General features: G+C 44.0%; 1 protein-coding gene across 1 annotated transcript in view; it reads right to left on the bottom strand.

Moving 5' to 3' along the window:
- Positions 1–151, bottom strand: part of LOC143298677 (uncharacterized) — a 110,061-nt gene extending 109,910 nt beyond the window's left edge. The window contains exon 1 of the mRNA XM_076611561.1: positions 1–151. This exon is cut by the window's left edge and continues 617 nt beyond it. The gene's annotated coding sequence lies outside the window, so the exon portion shown is untranslated.
- Between the last annotated feature and the right edge of the window lie 12,349 nt (positions 152–12,500).

The following is a 12,500-nucleotide window of genomic DNA, read 5'->3' on the forward strand; positions in this document are numbered from 1 at the left end:
GCCGAAAATACGCGTCCGCACAGTTCGGTGAGCAAAAGTCAGTTCCATATTTCCTTTTCCAGTAAGACCCGCTGTGTGTGTGACAATCTTCGCGCGCGCGCGCGCGCGCACGCACGCACGCGCGCACACACACACACACACACACACACACACACACACACACACACAGAGGGCCGTGGGCATATCCGCACGTTCCCGAACACCAGAGAGTCCTGTATTGCTCGGAGTGGAAATGCGCGTTTGATCCGCCAATCACAAATCGTCGAAAGAAATGGATTTGCCCGGAGTGTCTGCCCAAAATATTTCACCAGAATTTGCTTTTGGCATTTTTGTTACAAGTTAGTAAAGCTGAAAAGTGGCGACAAACACAGAAGAAGCCTGAAACCTTGACGGATGATTAAAAACAGTGAAATAAAGTTGTGATTAAGGAAGGGCGTGCCAGTTGCTCATTCGTTTTTCGGTTTTATTTGTTGATGAGCATTTGTCTTTTTAAATGTTATTATCATCTTACTGAATATTCTCCTTTTTATAATGATTGAAACGTACACATACGCGCGCGCGCGCTGTTACACTCGAAATCATACTGTAATAGTATCTTACCCACATGTTTTTCTTTTTACGTAATAATTGATGTGTGCATGGTGATAAGTGAAGGGTGTGTCAGTTTGTTTGTTTTTTTCTCTTTGATTTTTGCTGACGGGCATTTTATTTTAAGTGAGCCTAAAGAGAATTTTCTGTTTTTGGTTGAAGCAGATAATAAAGTATTTTGAATTGAATTGAATTGAAGATGGATGTGGGGTGTTGAAGATAGGATCGTTTCGTTTGCAGCACACAACTTGGTTTCGAAACACTAGTATCAGATGGTGGTAAAAATATGATGTCCACTGCTCCTGCACAGTGGTGTGCAGAGAAAGGCGCAAATGCTGCAAGACCAACTTAAAGTGCACATCACTGTGTACATATGGCAGGGACTGTCACAAAGACTGAACATTGCCCAGCTGGAAAGAGAAAACCCAACTATAGTCGAGAAGGGTTTTTCAGCAACTTTGTGACACCAGCTTGATATTTAGTTTTCCAGTCAAGCTGAAACTATCAAATTTTTTTTTTTTTTTTTTTTTTTTTGGTTTCACAAAGTGCACATTATGTACTTTGTGACTCTTGTAACCACACATCCGATGACATGCAAGTGGGATTTTCATCTCAAGAAATCGCCCCCCACCCCTACCCCCAAACTCTCATCACCCCTCCTGTTCCATTGCCCTTTGATGTCTCACGAGAGTGATGAATATATAAACGCCCACTAACTCCATTTCATGTCTCACGAGAGTGATGAATATATGAACGCCCACTAACTCCATTTGATGTCTCACGAGAGTGATGAATATATGAACGCTCACTAACTCCATTTGATGTCTCATGAGAGTGATGAATATATAAACGCCCACTAACTCCATTTGATGTCTCACGAGAGTGATGAATATATAAACGCCCACTAACTCCACCTTAACACTTATTCAGAGCCATAAGTCTCTGCTACAGATCTCCTGTACAATTTCTGTGATGTGGCCTGGTGTCCTAATGGTAGATGTCTCTGCTACAGATCTCCTGTACAATTTCTGTGATGTGGCCTGGTGTCCTAATGGTAGATGTCTCTGCTACAGATCTCCTGTACAATTTCTGTGATGTGGCCTGGTGTCCTAATGGTAGATGTCTCTGCTACAGATCTCCTGTACAATTTCTGTCATGTGGCCTGGTGTCCTAATGGTAGATGTCTCTGCTACAGATCCCCTGTACAATTTCTGTCATGTGGCCTGGTGTCCTAATGGTAGATGTCTCTGCTACAGATCTCCTGTACAATTTCTGTGATGTGGCCTGGTGTCCTAATGGTAGATGTCTCTGCTACAGATCTCCTGTACAATTTCTGTCATGTGGCCTGGTGTCCTAATGGTAGATGTCTCTGCTACAGATCTCCTGTACAATTTCTGTCATGTGGCCTGGTGTCCTAATGGTAGATGTCTCTGCTACAGATCTCCTGTACAATTTCTGTCATGTGGCCTGGTGTCCTAATGGTAGATGTCTCTGCTACAGATCTCCTGTACAATTTCTGTGATGTGGCCTGGTGTCCTAATGGTAGATGTCTCTGCTACAGATCTCCTGTACAATTTCTGTCATGTGGCCTGGTGTCCTAATGGTAGATGTCTCTGCTACAGATCTCCTGTACAATTTCTGTCATGTGGCCTGGTGTCCTAATGGTAGATGCAAGCATGCAGCAACCTGTCTGGTGCTGTGATTGGAATGGACTGGTCACTTTTTGTAACTTTTGTTATGAGATTGTGCCAGCCAGTTATATATCTGATGATGTATGTTGTTGGAGCAGTCCTTTACAGTCACAATCAGTTACCTGGAAGAAGAGGACCTTGCTTCTAAAAACAGACAGGAGGTGATCTCTCTGTCCTGTTTCTTTCTTTAACCTCCTATCTGTGTGTGTGTGTGTGCGTGTGTGTGTGTGTGTGTGTGTGTGTGTGTGTGTGTGTGTGTGTGTGTGTGTGTGTGTGTGTGTGTGTGTGAGCATGTAATAATAATTAATAATGATAATAATAATGGTATTTATATAGCGCTGAATCTTGTGCAGAGACAAATCAAAGCGCTTTTGCACATAAAACTGTAGAAATTAAAGACAAGGAAGAGGCAGGCAAGGGAGGCTATTTTGGGAAGAGGTGGGCTTTAAGGCCAGACTTGAAAGAGCTGAGTGTGGATACTTGACGAAGCGAAAGAGGAAGTTCATTCCAATCGCAAGGTCCAGAGGCAGAGAAAGAACGGCGGCGGCCAACAGTTGAGTGTTGAATCTGGGTATGCGTAAACAGTGGATCCGAAGCCGATCGTAGTGAGCGAGATGGAGTGTAGAGGTGAAGGCAGCCGCAGCGATAGGAAGGGGCAGATTTGTGAATGCATCTATTACATAGAGTGCTGATCTTGTACTTTATTCGGTGTGAGACAGGGAGCCAGTGGAGATGTTGCAAAAGAGGAGTGATGTGCTCAGATCTTTTCTTTCTGAGGACGAGTCGGGTAGCAGAGTTTTGTATGCGCTGAAGGGACTGAATGGATGAAGCAAACAAACCAGACAATAGAGAGTTACAGTAATCAAGGCGAGAGAGAATGAGAGAAAGATGTTGCGTCAGTGGACAGATATTTCCGGACGGCACTGATGCGTCGCAGTTGACAGTAGCAGGACTGACATGTCTGACTGATAAATTTTTGCATGGACAGTTTATTGTCAAGGACAACACCGAGGTTCCTGACTGACGTGGAAAGAGGGATGAATGTACTGCCAAATTTGATTGTGTCAATTGTGATGGAAGGCAGTTTTCGTTTAGTTCCTATGATCATTGCTTTAGTTTTTTCCGCGTTCAATTGTAACTTATTTCGAGTCATCCAGTTTTGAATGTCCAGGAAGCAGTTGGATGTTTCTTGCAAGAGCGACAACAATTTTTCAGGGGTATCACTCTTCTGGAGTTGAGTGTCATCAGCATAAGAATGATGACTGACATTATGGCGGTTGATAATTTCAGCGAGAGGAGCAGTGTACTGTGTGAAGAGCACTGGGCCTAAAACAAATCCCTGTGGGACTCCATGTTCGATTTTAACGGGTTCAGATTGGGAATGATCAACAATGACAGACTGGAATCGATCAGTGAGATCAGATTTGAACCAGTTTAGAACAATTTTGATACCAAATATAAAATGAAGACGGGAAAGAAGGATTGAATGGTCTATCGTGTCAAAGGCGGCTGACAAGTCGAGAAGAGTGAGAAGGGAAATTTTTCCTGAGTCGGACGCTATCAGTAGATTGTTCAGAATGTGGAGGAGAGTGGTTTCGGTGCTGTGGTCAGCGCGATAGGCAGGCTGAAATGTGTGGATGAGATTGTTGAAACAAAGGTGGTTGTTGAGCTGCTTGAGGACAGCTTTTTCAAGGAGTTTGGACATGAATGGAAGATTAGAAACTGGTCGATAGTTTTTCAAAATGTTTGCGTCAAGGTTGGGTTTCTTCAGAAGAGGCCGGACGATTGCAGTTTTGAAAGTGGATGGAAACGTTCCAGTGAGAAGGGATGAGTTGACAATATTGATGATTGTGGGGAGAAGCTGTGAGACACACTGGGAAAAGACCGAGGCTGGTATAGGATCGAGCTCACAGGATTTTATTGTCATTTCTTTCAGGATTTCTTGAACTTCTGTTTCAGTCAATGGATTAAAGGAATGGAGAGGAGTGCCGCTGAATTGAGGATCAGGATGAGCAGGTTGGAAAGACATTTGGTCTAAGATGGTACGAATATTTTGGACTTTGTCGAAAAAGAAAGAGGAGAAGACATTGGGGAGTTCAGATAAAGTGTAGGAATAAGGAAGAGGAGTCTTTTTTTTGCAGTTCCAAGAAGATTTGACATGATAGAGTAAAGAGATTTGGTGGATGTGGCATCGAGAACTTGAGAAGAAAAGAAGTTTGTCTTTGCTGATGAGATCATATGTTTGACTTTATTTGTTTTCGGAATATTTGATTGTGGACTTTCAGTTTTGTTGATCGCCATCGCCTTTCCAGTTGGCGACGTTTGCGTTTTGCAAGTCGAATGTCTTGTGTGTACCATGGGGCGGAAGGTCTGTCAGGGAGCATGCGGGTAGTGGGGGGTGCATGTTCATCCAGCAGTTGAGAGAGGACAGTGTTGTAATGTGTGGATACGTCGGTACGGGAAGAAATTTTGGAAAGGCGTTCAGTAGCTTGAGAAGAAAAAGTGTTAATGTTGATGGATTTCAGGTTGCGACGAGTAACAGATTTTTTGGTTCTGGTAGGTTTTGAAATATTAAGCAAGAATATAACAGCAGAATGGTCGGAAGAAAGTTTGTCAGTTACAGTCACTGACGCAGCCATGGCATCAGACTCACGTGCGATTAGCCAGTCCAACGTATGGCCAGATCTGTGTGTTGGTTCTGAAACAAGCTGAGAGAGAGAATGAGTGGACAGAGATTGACATAGGCGTTTGACATCAGTGGAAGTGTGGTTGTCGAAATGAAAATTGAAATCTCCGAGGATGATAAGTTTGCCAGAACGAAGGTTGTAGTAATCAAGTAGTGTTCGGAACTCATCGTGAAACTGAGAAGATGTTAGGTTATTTTTACGACAAGGCGGAGGACGATAGAGATAACAGAAGATGATTGAGTGACCGGGAACACTGAGAGTGACTTCTGGCATTTCAAAGGTATCATGTGGAAAGGCATGGGTATGGGAGAAGGAAAGGGAAGACTCCAAGATGTCTCTGTAGACGGTGGCGATGCCACCTCCACGAGGCAATCTAGGAAGTGACATAGTTTTGTATCCAGGGGGGGTCAGTTGTTTAAGTTTGGGTTCGTGACCTTGTGACTTTAACCAGGTTTCGGTAAGAAATACGATATCAAAGTTATTTTCAAAACTAAAATCAGAAATATAGTCAGTCTTTTGATCAGGGCAGACAGATTGAGCATTGAACAGACATGAAAGAGATCAGAGGTAAGGAGAGAGGAATCTAATGGTGAAGCAGGTGAGTCAGGCAGACAGACAGTGGAAGAAGAAGATGGTGACTGAGCAGTGGAGGACAATGGGAAGGAAGAAAAAGGTCTGGGAGTGGAGACAGGTGTGGCAGGAGTAGGAAGCGGAGCAGAGGCTGTCACTGGCACGGGGGATACATTACAGTTCGGAATATTGTCATCAGAGGGGACAATGTCACGGAAAGTAAAAATGTTAGCAGGAACACGTGTGTTGAGGTTAGAAGCAGCACAAACAGCGCCGCATAAAGTGGATCCGTCAACACACACAGGTGACACATCAGGGGTACTGTCAGTAGTGCTGACGTCACACACAGCGGGAACAACGTCAGAGGATATGCCAGACAGATCAGCAGATGTAATGGGAACCTTGATCAAATTAATACAGTTGACAGAAGAAGGTTTTGATTGGTAGGGGATTCTGTTGGGGGTCCGTACGGAAACGACAGTTTTGATGGGCTTTTGTTTTCTCTTTCCTGTTCGGCGAGTTCGTCTTCGCGGCAGGCAAGCGCCAATGCCTGTTCCTCGCAGGCACACAACTAGGTCAGGGGTCAAAGGTGCAGGTTCGATCGCAAACAGTTCAGCGCGCAAGTACAGAACAAAGGGAGGGACGTTGCGCTCACCTTGACAGTTTCAGTTTCAGTTTCAGTAGCTCAAGGAGGCGTCACTGCGCTCGGACAAATCCATATACGCTACACCACATCTGCTAAGCAGCAGCGTAACCCAACGCGCTTATAACATAAAATAAAATAAAATGAAATAAAACAAAATAAATAAATAAATAAATAAATAAATAATAATAATATAATTTTAAAAAATAATGAAAAAAAAAGATAAGTAAAAAAAAAAAGAAAAAAAAAAGACAACGATGATGATAAATAAGCAAATAAATGTTATAAAAAAAAGAGAGAAAAAAGCAGACACACATTCACACATACACACACATATGCATAACAGATATGCACCAAACATGCAGTTTCACAGATATGAAAGCACAGTCAAATACACATAAACGTACATGAGCCCCAACACACACACACACACACGCATACCCACCTTACCCTGCACCCCCTCTACCCCCCTCCACACACTCATTTCTAGGCTACGTATCGCAGCTTCCACGGCACACACACACACACACACACACAGGCACACTTACTTGTACAAGCACACACACATACGCCCATGTCCCCCACCCCCATCCCCACACACAAAGATATATATATGCACACCCGCACGTTCCAGTATTCCGTTGCTCCCACAGTGTAGGCATGCAAACACACACATACCTCATCCTCCATCCCCCCGCGCCCCCTGCCGCCCCCCCGCCCCCCCCCCCCCCCCAACACACATATACGCACATGCACAGAACTATCCTGACACTTGTGTACACTTACACTCTCGCGCATGCACAAACGCATACAAACACACAGACCCACACATACACACAAACACACACATACACACACGCACAGAGGCTGCCACTGACTGGCCACAAGAGGGATGGGAAAAGATCTCTGATGCCAAGAGCGTGTCTTGCGTGTTGCTCAGTCTATTGTATTTGGAAAAGCCCACAGAGACTCTGTTCCGTTTTGAAGAAATTTGCGCAATGTTGGTTTGGAAATGATGCCGATATTTGCTTGATTTGCAAAGCATCGTGCTCTACCTTTCATGCAAGACTTAGGGCCGCTCCCTCTCTCTGCCTTTATCTCTTTGAGGCGATCGGTGGTGTGATGGCCTTGTACCTGTTCTTTTTGATATTCTTTGACTTTTCTGAGGATTTCCGATTTTCCTAGATGTAGGCCGCTCGTTGTTGTTGCGTTACCAGCAAGTCTATCAGCTCGCTCATTTCCCTTAACACCTGCATGTCCCGGGCAGTATGACCATGTAAGTTTTTTTAATCTGAAAGTTGCACATTGCCTTATGCCACTCTGGGCTTCCCATTCCATTTTCAGTTTTCCGTATGAGGTTCTCATCGACTCACCTTGACAAAAGCTGCCCACCTGTCCACTACCACTGAACGTTACGTTTTGCACGTGTACAGGTGTGTTGAAGGGAGAGATGAATGGCAGGCCGGCACAGTTCCAAACTGACAGGAAAGCAGAAAAAGAAATCCAGAACACAGCAAGTCTGATGCAGATCGGGGCACACACATACGTCCATTGTTGGAAGGGATCCATGATGAAGCACTCTGCAGAATTTAATTACACTACACTGAATAGAACCAACACAGTAACACCAAAATATGGAGAGCTGGAATCACTCAGCCTGTTGGGTGTGCGACCTTCACCCCATGTATTGCACTGAATGGTGATCAAGTGTTTCAGTGTGCATGGTCCATCAAAACAGGAAGTAGTGAGATGTCATCACCCATTTCTCACACAGGCTTCCCTATCCACCTGTCCTCTTTTCATCACTTGACAACGGGCCTGTGGTTCGAAACGTCGTATCCCACTAAACAAAGAGGATTCATCTACCGCCAAAAAGTTGTTTTTTTAGTTTTATTTTTTTTTTGGTTTTGTTTATAAACTTTAGTTTTTTGTTCAGAAAGTTACAGTTCATGCGTGGAACAGGTCATGTTTTCTCTTCACAACCTACTGTTGGGATTCGTTGAGAATTGCTGTGAGCCACTTAGCAGATGATGTTTTCGAAGATGCCACATTTGTTCACTTCACATTGCGTCGATTTTATTAACACTTAGGTCCTTCGATTAATTTTTGAGAGTCACACACACCACAGAATGAAACAACATCAATTAAAATATTCGACAGAAAGCCTGAACTTTCAATAAAAAATAACATTTTTCTAACTTTAAGTCGGAAACCTGCCTAAATTCGAAGAATCGATGGGACCCAGCTAAAGTCGTAACTTACAGAGGGTAACCAGTAAAACCGTTGAAAACCGACTACATTCATACGCTGTTTTGATTCAGAAGGTTCAGGGGACACGATGAAAGTCTGTTCACTGCTTCTTTCTAAATATTACTCACAGACCGGAATTTCCACGTCTTCGTTGCTTTCAGCATGCAACTGAAATAGGGCAAAAAAGTGCAGTATTTTTCTACATGGTTTTGACAGGAATGCACCTGAAAACATTGAAAATACTACAGTTCCAGGCTGTTTTGTGCAAAGATAATCACCGACAACAAAGATAAAACTTTGAAGATGCGATATCTTAAAAAAACAAAAAAACAAAACAAAAAAAAACACAAGAACCCGATTCTCATGATTTTGACCCTGAGCACTGGTTCTCGTGCACAGCTAAGAATCGCTGGATGCGACTTTATCCGGCTTTTCGCGTCACATATTGTCCTGGTCCAAGACCTTCAGCTTGATTTACATGGTAAATAAGAAGAATGGGAGTGTACCTGGAACAGTTTGAGTGGTATGCCTGTTTTGAGGATTTCATTTTTCTGGGACACTGCACTGCTCTTGCTGGACTGCTGAGGGACTGACCAGAATGGAAGCTGTGCACTGTGTTCTGTAAAGTTGTGAAAACCTTACTTTGTGACTCTTCCGCAAACGACAATAAAGTACCCCCCCACCCCCCGCCCCCCAAGCCCCTCTCCCCCCAAAAAAACAAAACAAAGCAAAACACAAAAACAAAACAAACAAAACAACAACAACAACAAAACAAAACAACAAACAAACGAACAAAACCCACCCCAAAACAACAAACAAACAAAAACAAACCTTTTTGGCGCAAACTCCCCATGTAATGGGGTCTAAGTGCCGCACATGAAACACCACCTATACAACAGTGCACAGTAAGATACCTCAGCACATCACACACCACCTATACAACAGTGCACAGTAAGATACCTCAGCACACCACACACCACCTATACAACAGTGCATAGTAAGATACCTCAGCACACCACACACCACCTATACAATAGTGCATAGTAAGATACCTCAGCACACCACACACCACCTATACAATAGTGCATAGTAAGATACCTCAGCACACCACACACCACCTATACAACAGTGCACAGTAAGATACCTCAGCACACCACACACCACCTATACAATAGTGCACAGTAAGATACCTCAGCACATCAAACAACACCTATACAATAGTGCATAGTAAGATACCTCAGCACACCACACACCACCTATACAATAGTGCACAGTAAGATACCTCAGCACACCACACACCACCTATACAACAGTGCATAGTAAGATACCTCAGCACACCACACACCACCTATACAACAGTGCACAGTAAGATACCTCAGCACACCACACACCACCTATACAATAGTGCACAGTAAGATACCTCAGCACACCACACACCACCTATACAATAGTGCACAGTAAGATACCTCAGCACACCACACACCACCTATACAATAGTGCACAGTAAGATACCTCAGCACATCAAACAACACCTATACAATAGTGCATAGTAAGATACCTCAGCACACCACACACCACCTATACAACAGTGCACAGTAAGATACCTCAGCACACCACACACCACCTATACAACAGTGCACAGTAAGATACCTCAGCACACCACACACCACCTATACAACAGTGCATAGTAAGATACCTCAGCACACCACACACCACCTATACAATAGTGCACAGTAAGATACCTCAGCACACCACACACCACCTATACAATAGTGCACAGTAAGATACCTCAGCACACCACACACCACCTATACAATAGTGCACAGTACGATACCTCAGCACATCAAACAACACCTTTACAATAGTGCACAGTAAGATACCTCAGCACACCACACACCACCTATACAATAGTGCACAGTAAGATACCTCAGCACACCACACACCACCTATACAATAGTGCACAGTAAGATACCTCAGCACACCACACACCACCTATACAACAGTGCACAGTAAGATACCTCAGCACACCACACAACACCTATACAATAGTGCATAGTAAGATACCTCAGCACACCACACACCACCTATACAACAGTGCATAGTAAGATACCTCAGCACACCACACACCACCTATACAACAGTGCACAGTAAGATACCTCAGCACACCACACAACACCTATACAATAGTGCACAGTAAGATACCTCAGCACACCACACACCACCTATACAACAGTGCACAGTAAGATACCTCAGCACACCACACAACACCTATACAATAGTGCACAGTAAGATACCTCAGCACACCACACACCACCTATACAATAGTGCATAGTAAGATACCTCAGCACACCACACACCACCTATACAATAGTGCACAGTAAGATACCTCAGCACACCACACACCACCTATACAACAGTGCATAGTAAGATACCTCAGCACACCACACAACACCTATACAATAGTGCATAGTAAGATACCTCAGCACACCACACACCACCTATACAACAGTGCACAGTAAGATACCTCAGCACACCACACACCACCTATACAACAGTGCACAGTAAGATACCTCAGCACACCACACACCACCTATACAATAGTGCATAGTAAGATACCTCAGCACACCACACAACACCTATACAATAGTGCACAGTAAGATACCTCAGCACACCACACACCACCTATACAATAGTGCACAGTAAGATACCTCAGCACACCACACAACACCTATACAACAGTGCACAGTAAGATACCTCAGCACATCAAACACCACCTATACAATAGTGCACAGTAAGATACCTCAGCACACCACACACCACCTATACAATAGTGCACAGTAAGATACCTCAGCACACCACACACCACCTATACAATAGTGCATAGTAAGATACCTCAGCACACCACACAACACCTATACAATAGTGCATAGTAAGATACCTCAGCACACCACAGAACACCTATACAACAGTGCACAGTAAGATACCTCAGCACACCACACACCACCTATACAATAGTGCATAGTAAGATACCTCAGCACACCACACACCACCTATACAATAGTGCACAGTAAGATACCTCAGCACACCACACACCACCTATACAACAGTGCACAGTAAGATACCTCAGCACACCACACACCACCTATACAACAGTGCACAGTAAGATACCTCAGCACACCACACACCACCTATACAACAGTGCACAGTAAGATACCTCAGCACACCACACACCACCTATACAACAGTGCACAGTAAGATACCTCAGCACACCACACACCACTTATACAACAGTGCACAGTAAGATACCTCAGCACACCACACACCACCTATACAACAGTGCATAGTAAGATACCTCAGCACACCACACACCACCTATACAATAGTGCACAGTAAGATACCTCAGCACACCACACACCACTTATACAACAGTGCACAGTAAGATACCTCAGCACACCACACACCACCTATACAACAGTGCACAGTAAGATACCTCAGCACACCACACACCACCTATACAACAGTGCACAGTAAGATACCTCAGCACACCACACACCACCTATACAATGAAGAGGTTCGGGGGACTGGAAGGAGCGGAGAGAACGGGAGCAGTGACGGGGGGTGCTGGGTGAATGTTTTCTTCTGTGTCAATTCCCTCAATCCAAGACTGGATGCTGTGGTCTGTGGTAGTCAGTATAGTCCACGTTTGGTGGATGCTATGATACACTTTTTTTGCCATCTCTTGTAACAGAGTAGTCTTCTGTTTTGGTCACTTCTCGCAACGTAGTTTTGACCCCTGTAACAACAGGTGCGTGAGTGTGTGTTTCTGCTGACCTGTTTCTGGAAAGTGGCTAAAGCCAGCTACACAGAAAGTAGGCGCAATGCGTTTTTCAGTTAATGTTAATCACTATTACTACTATATGTATGGGATAGATATAATGTGGCAGTCATTAAGAAACAGTCTGCTGAAAGACTAAAGACGGTGAATCAGTTTTTTAGGTTTTGGGACTATGTAACAAGGCTGTACTCTACGATTTCTGTCATAATGGTATCCCTGTGTCAACCAGGCCTGAG

Source organism: Babylonia areolata, chromosome 24 (assembly GCF_041734735.1).
Source record: "Babylonia areolata isolate BAREFJ2019XMU chromosome 24, ASM4173473v1, whole genome shotgun sequence".
NCBI lineage: Eukaryota > Metazoa > Mollusca > Gastropoda > Neogastropoda > Buccinidae > Babylonia > Babylonia areolata.